The sequence below is a fragment of the Furipterus horrens genome, unplaced genomic scaffold, assembly GCF_987537825.1.
Source record: "Furipterus horrens unplaced genomic scaffold, mFurHor1.1.pri manual_scaffold_6, whole genome shotgun sequence".
Taxonomy (NCBI): Eukaryota; Metazoa; Chordata; class Mammalia; order Chiroptera; family Furipteridae; genus Furipterus; species Furipterus horrens.
In genome coordinates, this window is record NW_028327176.1 from 114572387 (window position 1) to 114587315 (window position 14929).

The 14929-nt window shown below is 35.3% G+C and overlaps 1 pseudogene; it reads right to left on the minus strand.

The window, feature by feature from the left end:
- Positions 1 to 12244: 12244 nt before the first annotated feature.
- On the minus strand, positions 12245 to 13426 carry LOC150007265 (proteasomal ATPase-associated factor 1 pseudogene; annotated as a pseudogene).
- Positions 13427 to 14929: the final 1503 nt, after the last annotated feature.

The window sequence follows — 14929 nt, forward strand, 5'->3', positions numbered from 1 at the left end:
CTGTTTGTTTTCCTTTCTGTCTTAGGTAGAGTTGTCACTCCTGTTACATTGTAAGGGGTGGAGCCTTATGGATTAATCAGTACAGGGCAACCGTTTCACCATGATTTGGCGCTGTATGTGGGGGAGGGGTCTGAGAGGAAACAATGCTGATTGCCCAGCACTTTCCCCTTTTCCAGGCACTTCTCCCACTTCTGTATGGGAAGGTACCCCTCTAGCTGTTGCTCTGGCTGTCATTCCCAGAGTGGGTGGTCTGGTGGACCATGGTGGTCTTTTAAACAAGTGGACTCCACCTAGAGACCAGCAGTTTCTGCCACCACCCCAACCCCCACTGGTTTGCACAGTCAGAAGCAATGAGACTCAATTTTTCCCACTGCTGGGACCATGAGCTGTGCGTTCTGAGGAGGAGTTGGGAGCGTTCCCCAGGTGTCCCGCCTGACTTATTAAAACATATAACTGTGCTTTCTGCTGGCCTACCACCACCACAGTGCATCCTCTCCACCCAGGCTCTGCCCCTCCTACCTGTCTGGATGAGTATTTCTTCTTTATATCTTTGTTTGTTGGACTTACATGCAGTTTGATTTCCTGGAACTTCTGGTTGTTTTCTAGTTTTGAGGTAGTTGTATTCCTTTGTAGTTGTGGAGGGAGATGGAGTGTGTCTGTATCTCTCATCTTGGCTGGAAGTGCCAAAGTGTAATATTTAAGAGATATATGAATATACATGAAATGATTGATACAGTTACTTTCTTAAAGAAATTATTAATCAGTTTACTGAGATATAAATCTTGATATAAAATATACTGTTTTATTAATATACTAATAGAGTTCATCATAGTTTAAAGGTCAAATTAAAAATGTAATGCCAATCTATTTATTGTATACAGTTATATATATATATATATATATATATATATATATATATATATAGCAATAGAAGCTTATTAAGAAAAGATGAAATACTGTCATTTACAATAACATATGGACCTTGAGAATATTATGCTAAGTAAAATAAGTCAGACAGAAAAAGCTAAGAACCATATGATTTCAATCATATGTGGAATATAAAAATGAAACTCATAGACACAGACTACAGTATGGTGGTTATCAGAGAGAAGGGGGTGGGAGTGTAGTAAAAGGCAAAAGGGACCAAATATATGATGATGGAAGATGATTTGACTGTGGTGATGGACATACAACATGATATGCAGATCATGTATCATAGAAATGTACACTTGAACCTATATGATTTTATTAACCAATATCACCCCAATAAATTAAAAGATTATAAAGCTTATGAATAATAAAATACATATAAAAGAAATAATTAAATGTTACATTTTGAAAATATTTACTCTGTTCACTGATTTGTTTATATAGACCAAATAATATAATTCTTTTTTTTAATAAAGTATTATATCAAAAATATAATGAGTCCTGGCTGGTATGGTTCAGTGGATTGAGTTCCAACCTGTGAACCAAAGGTTCACTAGTTTGATTCCCAGTCAGGGCACATGCGTGGGGCATGGGCCTGGTCTCCATTTAGAGGCACACAAGAGGCAACCACACATTGATGTTTCTCTCCCTCTTTTTCTCCCTCCCTTTCCCTTTCTCTAAAAATAAATAAATAAAATCTTTACACACACACACACATACACATATATATTAAAATTAGAACCTGGGATTATTTCTGTGGAATAAGCAATATATTTCCAGCTAAGACAGCAAAATTTTTATATATTAAAAGTTATATTTCTATTAATAGTAAAATTTAAAAATGTTGACAAATACCTAGACCATATTTTAATATCATACAATTCCGTGCCAAAATATGTTTTTAAAAGATGAAGTTTGAAGTACATACATGTCAAAAGTAATTCTATTTAAGTTACAATGGGTTGTTTATTGAAACAAAAATATCTCATTGGTGGTTACTATAGCTGCTCTTTTGACTCCTTACAACAACAACAAATTCACTTGCAGCATCAAATTCCCATTGTGGAGCAAAGAAAAAACACCTTATAAAGGCCATACCTGAAATGTCACCCTTATAGGTTTTCCATAAAAACAGTGATATCACTTTCGGATGGTGTGATTGTTGATATTTCCCCTGGGAAAATATGATATTCTAAAATTATATATAATAAAAGTGTTTCACCTTAGCAAGAAAAAAATATATTTATTTTTAGTATACAGAATAATATACAACAATCTAAAATTTCTTATTCATTTTTATGAAAATGCACAAAGTGCAAATCATTAAAAAGAAAAACAAGAGAAAAAAAACAGCTTTCATTACTGTTTCAATAACCATTTTCTTTTTTTTTTTTTTAGCTCTTGTCAAATATATTCTGTGACTCTTAAATAAACACCCAATAGAGTACATGCATAGTCTTCAGATTTTGCAATGAATGTTGAATAACACTATATTATTTGATCATGTTTCTCTTGATCTTTTTGACATTTTTTTTCTAGTTGTTGACATTTTTTTTATTTTCTACATTCATGAATGTTTGCAGCTGAAGAAGCTGATGCAACTCTGTGGAAATACAGAAGGAAGAAGAGAAAATAAAGAACAAGACACAAAAAACCATGAAAGGGTGTTAGGTTATTGTTTGCTTGCATGCCTACTCCCAGAATTTTCTTTGACCTATCCCAACCTATAAATTATTGTAAAGTAAACACTAGAATTCCCATATTAATCTTCAGTGTGCATATAGAACAAATAAAGTATTTATAACAGAAATAAATATACAAGTGTGAATAATAGAAGGTTGCTGCTTACAAGAAACCATAGATTTTGCTTCTGGCCAAGATGGAGGCCTGGACAGACACAATGGGTCTCCTTTCACAACTAAGAAGAAATACAACTACCGCAAAACTAGAGACAACCAGAAGTCCCAGAAAGTCAAGCTGCATGGAAGTCCAACAAACAAAGATATAAAGAAGAAATACTCATCCAGACAGGTAGGATGGGTGGGACCTGGGAGGAGAGGATGTGGTGTGGTGGCGGCAGTGGCAGGCTGGCAGAAAATGCAGTCACACATTTTAAAAAGTGGGGAAGACACATGGGGAGTGTTCCCAGCTCCTGACCAGACCATGGTCCAGTGCTGGGGAAAATCGAGCCTCATTGCTTCTGACTGTGCAAACCAATGGGGGTTGGGGTAGAGGCAGAAACTGCTGGTCTCAGCAGAGTCCACTTGCTTAAAGGACCCCCCACAGTCCTAGAACATCTTTAGACCCACCCACTCTGGGAACAACAGGCAGGGCAACAACTAGAGAGGCACCAGTCCCATACAGAAGTGAGAGAAGTGCCTGGAAAAGGGAAAAGTGCTGAGCAAGTGGCATTGTTCCCTCTCTGACCCCTCCTCCACATAAAGTGCCATAGTGTGATGAAACAGGTCACCCAGTACTGACGAATACCTAAGGCTCTGTCCCTTACAACATAACAGGAGCAACAACATTATCTAAGACACAGAGGCAAACAAACACAGGACCCTATCAAGATGAGGAGACAGAGAAGTGTGACCCAAAATAAGGAATAGATCAAGGTTCCAGTAGGAGAACTAAGCAATGAGGAGATAGCCAACCTAACAGATGTAGAATTCAAAACATTAGTGATAAAGATGCTCACAAGCTTGACAGATATGCTTGAGTATGGCAGAAGCATAAGAGAAGAAGTGAAGGGTATGCTAAGTGAAATGAAGGAAAATCTACAAAAACCAATGGTGAAGGGAACAAAACTGTGGTTCAAATCAATTATTTGAAACATAAGGAAGAAAACAAGTTAATCAGTACAGAATGAGGAAACAAGAATTGAAAAAAATGAGGAGAGGCTTAGGAACCTCTGGGACAACTTTAAATGTGCCAACGTCCGAATTATAGGGGTGCCAGAAGGAGAAGAAGAAGAGCAGGAAATTGAAAACTTATGTGAAAAAGTAATGGAGAAAAACTTCCCAAATTTGGCAAAGGAAAGAGACATACAAGTCCAGGAAGCACAGAGAGTCCCAGGTGAGCTAGAACCAAAGATGACCACACCAAGACATATTATAATTAAAATGCCAAAGGTTAAAAATAAACAGAGAATCTTAAACGCAGCAAGATAAAAGGGGTGCCTATAAGACTATCAGATGATTTCTCAAAAGACACTTTGCAGGTAAGAAGGAACTAACAAGAAGTATTCAGTATGATGAAAACCAAGGACCTACAACCAAGATTAATCTATCCAGCAAAGCTATCATTTAGAATGGAAGGACATATGAAGTGCTTCACAGATAAGGTAAAGCTAAAAGAGTCATTATCACCAAGCCATTATTGTATGAAATGTTAAAGGGACTTATTTAAGAAAAAGAAGATCAAAACTATGAATATTAAAATGACAACAAATTCACAAATATCAACAACTGAATCTAGAAAGTAAAAACAAAATCCAACTAAGCAAAGCAGAATAGGAACAGAATCATAGGTATGGGGATCATTTGGAGCGTTATCAGCTGGGAGGGGGAAAGGAGAGAAATAGGGAAATGGTGCAGGGATTAAGAAACAATTGATAGGTTCAAAATAGACAGGGGGAAGTTAAGAATAATATAGGAAAGGGTGAATGAAGCCAAAGAACTTATATGTACAACCCATGGACATGAACTAAGGGGAGTGGGACAGCTAGGGGAAGGAGAGTACTGGCAGAAGGGAGAAAAGGGGAAAAACATGGGGCTACTGTAACAACATAATCAATAAAATATACTTATAAAAAAACAAGGAGCCATAGATTTCAGATAAATTAAAATTATTTGTTTTATTCAGTAAAAACATCTAAAATCACTTAGTAATTTGTATATTGGTTTTTTTTTTCATTGAATTTATTCATGTGACATTCACAAATCCACACAGGTTTCAAGTGTACAAATTAATAAACCATCATCTGCACACTGCATTGTGTGTCCATTGCCCAAAGGTAAGTCTCTTTCCATCCCCGTTTGCCACCTTTTGCCCATCTCCACCTGTCTCCCTTTTTTACTCTGGCTATCACCATACTATTATCCCTTCATCTTATTTTATCCAGCTCCCCAACCTCCCTCTCCTGTTTGTTTTTAACAGAAACAATAACAACAATAGGTCTTATATTAAAGCAAGCAAAATTACTCTAACAGTTTCTCTCTCAGATTAAGCCAATAGAATTTTAAAAGATAAATATCAAGGTAGTGTTATAATAAGATATCCCTTTCATGTATTTATTCAACATAAAATTAATTTTATTATAATTATTACCTAATTATATTATTGCAATACATCTGGAATATCACAATGTTTATAGAAAAAAACAAAATATATAAGGAAAATAAAACTGCTTAAGAGAAAAACAACTGTAGGTAGAGAAAAATACAAAGTATGTTATACAAGCTGGTAAACCAAAGGAGAAAAAGACTGAGTTAATTGCATGTCATCATTAATAACTGTAATTTAGAATATAATCTGGTATTCTATTTATTTTCATACTTGTCCTTTCTCTTCACTATGTTTTGTCAGAGCTCTCCTAATTTTGTACTAGATGAATAAAAATGACTACCAACTCAGAAGCAAAATCAAGGTTTGGAAATTCACAGATTTTACTGGGTAGAAAGAAAAGGACTCTGATTGATGTATAGTTCTTAGAGCATTTTAATGGTATGTAAACAGTTCTTTTTAATATTCTGCTTTAAAATATTTTATAGAATTAAAATCATCCATGTTTTGATCTAACATAAATAAATTATTATTAATGTCATTTTACTTATTAACTGTTCTTAAAAATTAATAATAACCTGATATTATTAACTCCATATATAAAGATTGAATTTTATTGTAGTAATGCTATTACAAAATATCAACATAATAGTTATGTATCAATGAGTAATGAAGTTTAGTAAGAATATAAAACATTTGTATAACATAAAATTCTAACCACCTAATATGTCTACTTAAATTCCTTATCTAATATGAATTTAAAGAAGAGAATACCAGGACAATAAAGTTATGTAATTTACACAAGCAAATAGATATACATAGGTAGGAGCTTAGAGCCAATCCTAGACGTTGACCTAGTGAGATACTATGCTTTTAACAGTGATGTCACATAAAAGAAATGTAAAGGAAAAAATGGAGAGTGAAGAAAAAGCAGAGAAAAGGAGCTAGCCATGGATAGATGATAGATAAATAGACATAGATACATAGATGATAGATGATTAGATACATAGATGCCGATGATAGATAGGTAGATAGATAAGTAGATGATAAATAGCTAACAGATAGGATAAATGGACAATTAACAGGAAAAATTTCAAACCCATTGCTCTCTTTGATGGGCACAATTAATATACATAAGAACAGTGATGACTGTTCCTTTCCCTTCTTCAGCAGCCCCCCTGTCTGGCCATCTATTCATACCCTCACAGTTAGAAACATCTCAAGTACAGCATCAGTGATACAGTGCCCAGCCTCTCAGCCATATATATCACAGGTGGTAAATCAAAGGCACTCATTGTGGTACAAGTAAATTTAACATCTTTATTTTTCTTCTGATAGATAAGGAGAGAGCACTGAGCTCATTCCAAATGATTGTAACTGCATAAAAGAGCCATAGCTTTGGGCTATTTCAATATAGAAAGTATCTTTTGCCATGGTCAGTGTACATTTTATTTCAAGGAGATTAATTGTTCTTAAGTAAAAAGATATTTGTGACACATTACTTCTGAGTAGCTCTCACAGATGTGGAGAAGTAACAGATAATGATGTCTACTGATGCTATCAAGGACAAGGGGTATTCTGTCCAGTGCTGCATTCATCAACCAGGGAAAAATAAGGGGGCATTCAAAGATCCTATACATATTTCCCTGTTTCTGTGCATCATGTGCTATGCACTGAGGGATGACACTTAATCTTTAACCAGGAAAGAGAAGCGGACCTCTGCTAACACAGCTGTTGTTTAATTTCTCTCCAATAGTTATAGATTTCTACATGCAAATTTCTGTCAGTTGTTTCAAATACAAAAGTGGGTTTACAACATTAAATAAGCATTTGCCCTCAGCCAAAACCACACACCAAGTTGGAAGATGGATTTTTTTTCTGATATATTCTTCAGACAATATAGAATTGGATCAAAAAGGTAACTTACTATCAGATTATGTTAAAAATAGTTTTTAATTATTTCAAAATAAAGAGTTGAATACTTTTATATTAATATTTTTACTCCTCATCTGAATTAACACAATAGTTAAATTACATTATAGATTAAAATAAAAATATGTATATATATTTCTTCATAACTCTAAAATTTTGTTTTACAATGAAATGTGTCATTTGAATATTTTTAAAACCAATATTTATAATTAAAATTTTCCCCTTAAAAAATTGATAGTCCTTGTAACCAAACCTAAGCTGTTTCAATCTGTATAGATCTTTAAACCTGAGATAAAATCTATACCTAAAAGATGAAGTCACAGAACAACTGAGTTTAGGTCATTTTGAAATAAATCTATTTTCAATCTCTCTCTCTCAACTTTTTCATCTCTCATTCTGATTTTCCCTATGTTTCATTTGATTTTTTCATCAACATTTTAGCTCTTTTTCCTCTGGAGGCATTACATCAGTCTTGTTCTACCTACTTAATTTTTAAAGTTCAGTTATTTCTTTTTAAACCAGTTCATTCTGGGCAAGATGGGGGATTACATGAGGTGCTGAGATATGACACAACCTTCTACAACAGTGAGATAAACAAGAAAAAAGTTGCCAATGCTCTCAAGTTACAACATACAGCTCCTTATTTGACCAGAAATTTCAATATGAGCTTGATGCCACTGAAGTAAGTAATGTCTTCTAAAGTTAAAAACAATAATGGCTGCAAAACGGTAACAATCTCTAATCACCTATGCGAAACCTTGGTCAAATTATAAAGCCCATGAATCTTATGGGCTACCAGCTCCCAGTGAACCAGAATTCTGATAATAAATATTTCATGACTTAATAATACATTCAGTGAATAGATTATTTTTTTATAATTTTAAACATTTTAATCTCCAACCAAAACACTAATTTTAGAGAAAACATGAAAAGAAATGGAGAGAAAATGAACTACTTAAAAAAAACCAACATTTTGTCAAAAATGTCATGGTTGTGAAAGACATCAAATTATTAAAGTGTCTAGAAAACATTGTTTCAATCTAAATAAAACCATGCTTTATCTTATTTTACTGTCACAACATTTGTAACCTGGGTTATACTTCTTTCTTTCTCCAATGTAGTTACATTTTAAGATGCATATTACAGTTCTGATATTTCTATTGTATTTTTTTCTATTGACTGTAACAACAAAAATAGATAAAATGGTAATGTTGATAAGTATGTAAGTTATCTGCATATACATATGTGTATTGTTTTATATCTTTATGTTAAAATAAACTGCAAAACACATGAATCTTGATAAAATTGAAAATCTTTTTTCTTAATCTACAAATGGTATCCATCATCATATTTTAATGATATATGCACAGACTTCAATAAAAAATATATTGTAACTATTATTAAATTCTGTCTCAGAGTCTTATATCTCCTATTCTTGGACATATTATTGAGGTTTCAGGGAACACAGAGGTCAATATATTTTTGGAATTATTTCATTAATAATTCTTAGCTTATTAATTTATTCATCAAACAATTATTGAGCTCTTATGTATGCCAGATGTTGATATTAAGTATATGGAAGATATGGCCACTTTGATCAAGGAATGAATATTTACTAAGGGATGCTAAACTTGAAGGGATGTTTTCATTATATTGCAATATATGTTATAGGAAAAAAAATCTACTGGGTGCTATGACCTCACAGAATAGAAACACTAATATTACAGGGCTGACAAAGCTAACAATTCTTCCGCTATCTTGAAAAACTAAAGCTGAGTTATCCTAACTGGAGAGAGAGACAGAATACGAAAGAAAGAGGAATAATATTTTGGTTAAAAAAATAACCAGAGCAAATACATTGATTAATGGGAAAACACAGCCAATTGCTAATAATTTGTTGACTGCATTACATAAAATATTGATAGTGAAAGTGAGATGAGGTGCAGTAATATTGGATAGTAAGACATCAAACTGAAAAAAATGTTCAAAGGACAGATTGTAAAGGTTCTCTGGTGAAAAGCTAAGAATACTCTCCTGAGGCAATGAATTATTTAGGATGATAATGAAGAGATACTAGCCAGGAAATAACCTGAAGAGATGTATACTTGATAAAGAAGAACAGGGCAGCATTGTAGAGAGTGCATTGGAGGGCAAAGCTATGAATCAGTTAAACAAATGAGGAGCCTTTTTTAGTGTTCCCTGTAAGCCCTTAATTAAGGACAGTATCCTTGGGGACATAAAGGATGGCTATGAGAGACAGTCAAGTGGGACTGACAGAAAACAGTCTGTTATTGAGAGCAATTCTCCCACCTTTCTTCTGCATTATCATCTCTTCACCTTTTACTAGATCATTTCCATAAAAATATCCTGATATTTTATCTTTTTTAAAAAAGATAAAATAAAGATAAGCCAAACACTCTATTGCCTCTATTTCTCTTTCAATCTACTTCATATATTTTATGGTAAAATTGAAGAAATTATCTATTTTACAATTTATCATTGCTCTCTTTCTATTTTATTTCTGAACCCATTCCCTCAATATTCAGTCTTTATCTAACGACTCTGCAGATGAATATATACATTGATCACTCACTTTTTTTTTAACTTTCTTCACTTGGTTGCTGGGAACTAACACTCTCGTATTCTTCCTGCTATCATTGTTCTTTCTTTCTTTTCTTTCTTTGCTGGTGCTTGCTCATTTCCCAAACTTCGATGGTGGAGTTTCTCATGGCTTGATCAATTAACTTCTTTACTCAATACCCATTTCTTTAATGTTTTCATCCTGTCTCGGGGCCTTACTTGTCATCGATAGCTAAAACCCACATATTTAGTCTATTTAGTCTTCTTTCATGAACTCAGGCTTTTACATTTTATATTGAACTGCTCTTCTGAAACTGGAAAAATAGGCATTGGTGCTGCCTGTCACTACTAGTACCAATAAGTAGAGGCAAGAATTGCATCTTTATGGGTGATTTATTCAGATGCAGGTAGTCTGAGAAGATAGTGAGTTACTTAACTTTAGAAACTGTCTTAGCATCACATTTCAAGCTGACCTGTTTATAATGAGAAGAAAAGGTAAGTAAGGGATTTCAAAATAAGGTTAATCAATAAGAGCTGCAGTCTAGATGCAATTCTCCTAGTACTTCTTTATCTGTTAATCAACAATTCTTTATCTGCATCATGGTATGTATGTTCCCTCCCTGGAATACAATTGTTCAGATATCATCTCCATTGCTTGCAGATCCCTGGGGCATAAAGTTTGAAATGCCTTTTGACCTCCTGGAGTTATATGGGTCCTATATTCCAGTACCTGGTATAACAACTTACCACATGCATTAATCACTTAAGCCTATCAACTAAGACTAAAACTAAAATCTTTGAGTTCTCCTATCACTTCTACATCTCGCTGTGTCTCAGAATTAATGTATGGAAACAAAATCCGAAGCTTCTGTTTCAGATGAGCTCTACCTACAATCTTGTAATTTTTACTTAATGGATCTTCTTTCTATTCTGTTGCTCAGAACAAATCCTCTTGAGTATTAATTGATCTTTTCTTTTTAATTACAGTGTTTTATTTTCACAATTTTGTTTAAGAATAAGCAACAGGTAGAAAAAAATTGGATTTAAAGTTAAGATAAACTGTGCTCAAGTTACTGCTTTCTGTGACCCTTGGCAAATTGTGTCATCTTGTTGAGTATCACTACTGGTATGTCACAAGATAGTAATAAAGATTACATGAGAATGTACCTTTAAGGATTCTAAATCATATTATTACCTCAGACAGGAATTACCTTCTTCCCTTATATAAATTTCAGAACTTAGCCTACATGGTCTAGCTCAAATGTTGCATGCACTAAGAAACTTTTTCATAATCTCCAAAATGTAAATGATATGGTATTCATGCTCTTGAAATTGTTTTAAAAAATGAAGAAGGTCTAAATGTATTGAGATGAAAAGAACTCAGAGATACTAAGTGAAAATAAGCCAGGGAACACATATATTATACTTCCTTTTTTATGTTTAAAGGACAAAAAAAAAAAGTAATCATATCACACCCTTGCTTAAACACTCCTCACAGTTCCCCACTGACAGCTAAGTGAAGTTCAAATTCCTTACCAGGATGTAAGCCCCCCTCACTATTCAGGCCCTGCCAACCTCTCCAGCCTCATCTCCTACAGACCAGCCTGGTCATATTATGAGCCCTGGGTTCCATCTCTAACTAAAGTACCCTTTACCAGTGCTTCCCCTAGGTCTCAAAATTGAGCATGTATCTAACTCATGGAAGGCTTGTTAAAATATTGATTGTGGGCCCTACTCATAGGATTTCTGATTTAGATCTGAGGTGGACACTCAAGTATTTCTATTTTTAAGGTCCCTGGTAATACTGATACAGCTGTTCCAGGGAATCACACTTTGACAGTCCCTGTCTTCACAATGATAAATTCAACTTCATTACCTGTGTACAGGCTGACAGACCATGTCAGTTTGCCTGGACTGAAAGTCACATGTAGCAGAAAGCCCCTCAGCCCAAGGAAAACTGGGATGGTTGGTTATCCTACCTGTATAAAAGTCTTCCCCAGGTTGCTGCTTATGAGATATTTACCACAACTGTCAAGCAGTCCTTCCCTATGGCCAGGCCAACAGGAAGTGCCTGAGAAAGGACTGCCATTGGCTTGACTTAGTTTTTGCTGGTATAAGAGTATTTAACAAAGTTTTTCAAATTCAGGCTTCTCCAAATATATTCTCTTTATTTCTTTCAGAGAACAGGCTTTAAGTCCTCTGGTCCTGTAAACACTTAACACAACTGATATGAGATCAAACTTAAGCAATCCATAACCTTGCCCTGTATTTCTGTGGTGAGTTCATACAAGGAGAAGTTGGGGCAAATGCAGTGAATGAATATGAGCTTCTTAATTCAAAGTAAGTTTTATTATGGGATGACAGTTCCACATGGCCAATGTGGTTGACTTTCTGTGACTTCCGAAGCATATGCAAGACAACAAAAAACTATGATCCTTTGGAAGGACTGGTGATGTTTCTGCTCATTTTTGATCTGGGAAAATTGTTTTTATTAACTAGGGATTCTCTTTCCATTGAATCAGAGGTCAGAGAGCTGATAGCGCCACACAAGACCACCTCAACAGCAAGTGTAGATATGCTTCTCCCATGTGGCTACCTTGCAACAGGGCTGCAGTCAGCCCCAGTGAGCTCAAAGACAGTCTAAGTCTTGTTGAACAATGAAACAGCTTCTTCCATCAACTTGGCTAGCAATGAATCTAATTCTCTGAATCTCAGCAGGGACAGAACTGGTGCTTCTGATTTGTGGATGAATTACACTGGAGCCCTTGGACTCCTCACATTCAGCTGATAAATGTTTCCATCCTATGTCCCAGTAAATAACAAGAAGCCAGAGAGGAAACTACAGCAGGTGAAGGCATCTGATCCAATAAAGAGAAATTATCAGCTGCCTGCTCTGTAGTCCCAAGCACTGAAGCTTATCTTCCTGGGCCAATAGCAGCATTTTCAATTTTGTTCCAACCTCCTATTCACTGGGCATCTGTTCAGGGGAGTCAAGGTTGATGGAGTTGTCAGCATTACCTGTAGCCACTCCGCTGATGGAAGAACAAGTCTGCAATGACTGCCAAACAGGCTGACCACCCACAATCCCAAAGTTGTGTTGTTCCATCTCAAGAACCATCTACCACATTCTTCCCCTGATCAACAATGGCTGTACCTAGGATACCTCCTTTATGACCTTTGAAGGTCACCATGCAGCTAGCATATTCAGCTGACCAAATCTTCAGCTGGGCATCCATTCCCCAACTCAGAACCACAAAGCCTGATGGGAAAAACTGGCAACAATTCACATCAAACACACATCCTTCCAATACTCTTCTGAGCTCTCCACTGGCAACTTGCCAGATTTTCATGCTCCCATCAGCATTTGAAGATGCACCAAGGCCTTCTCCACTGGAAATGTCCAGGCATGTTATACTCTTTGCAGGAATTCTGTAAAAAGTAGTGTATGGTGCCAAAAACTTAGATGATGCATTTTACTTTGGACATAAATCATAAATGCTTTTCTTGTTTATTTCATTAACAATAAATCCTTCTGAAGCTGTAACCTCTGGGATGCCATCAACACAAATTCCTTGACAAGTTAAGATATCATGCAAAGTTGGTTTCCCTGGGGTCGGGGGTGACAGCTCAGCTAGGCATCTCCTTCGTCCTTCCTGAGGGCTTAGGCCCAGTCACTCTGAATTCTCAAATATGTCACCATCTTGACCCCACCTCATTAGCCCGCCTCTTCCGCGCTTTCCTGGAAATGGCAAAATTGATCTTGTTCTAGAATATTGGCTTTAAAGAGCACAGAAAGTTGTTTATTTTATTCACTGATATATCTAGGCTTAGAAAAATGTTTAATGTATTGTAAGCACTAAAAAAAGGTTGAATTAAAATGAAAATTTATCTTAAAGCCTACATATGATTAGTCAGAAAATAAAGTCAGCTCTATTTATTTATTCTTTTAAATTCCAGAATCAAAATACTACAAATTATCTTCTTAGAGACCACTATGTTCTAAGACATACTTGACATACTTGTGACAAGATTACTGCAATAGCCTACTGTTCCTGCTCTTTTCCTCTATAGGACTCCAAGAGGTTGACAAGCAATTCAGCCTTTGTGCAAGCAATGTAGACAGTATTTGAGCCATTGTGTTGCTGGGAGGGAACTTTCCATAATGCAGATAAAGAATTGTTGATCAATAGATAAAGAAGTACCAGAAGAATTGCATCTGGACTGCAACTCTTATCTGAGTAACCATTTTCCCAAACCTATTACCTATTCTTTCTTCTCCTTATAAAAAGATGAACTTGAGATGAGATGTTAAGATGGTTTCTGAGGTTATACAAACCACTATCTTCTCAGGGTATCAGCATCTGAATAAAGCACCCTTAAAAATTCAATCCTTATCTTTAGTTACTGGTTCAGGTAGTGACAGGCAACACAAACTCCATTTATTTTGGTTTTATAAATGCTATGATAAATAGAAACATTTATTTAATGGTAAATCACAAGTGACAAGAATGGAGATTGGTCCATAGTATGAAATAGTATGAAATTGCTTAGTTTTTCTAAATCTCACTTTATTCCTTGGGTTGTATTAAGACTCATATCTGAAATATTTTATCAGGCATCTACCATTTTTCTGTCTCTACAACCAACTGCCTACAAATAAAGCAAACTTTTTCAATCATGGCTTCTTCCAATTGCTCTCCATCATTATCTCCTAGTTAATTCCTTCACAGAACTAATCAACAACAAAATTTATGTTGTCCATTATCTTCTCTTTTTTACTATAAAAAAGATTTCACAAAATTTGCTTTGTTTTTTCTATATCCTTATATCTTATTAAGCCACTAATGAATAATAGTCCCTCAAAAAGTTTGTTGAGGACTTTCAGTCTAGGTGGTGGCGTAGTCAGACATGATTCACCTCTTAACACAATCACATAAAAATTACAACTAAAATATAGAATCACCATCACTCAGAACCATCAGAAATTGAGTTGAATGGAAGTCTGACAACTACGGAGTTAAAGAAATGACATCCATCCAGACTGGTAGGAGGGGAACAGATGTGGAACTGGCTCACCCATGTTACCCACATGGAGTGGGTAACAATTTGGGAAGGACATCTCAGGAATGAAGAGTCCCAGCTCCACGCCAGGACCCCAGCCCAGGGTACTAGTGCCAGGAAGATAAGTCCCCACAACTTCTGG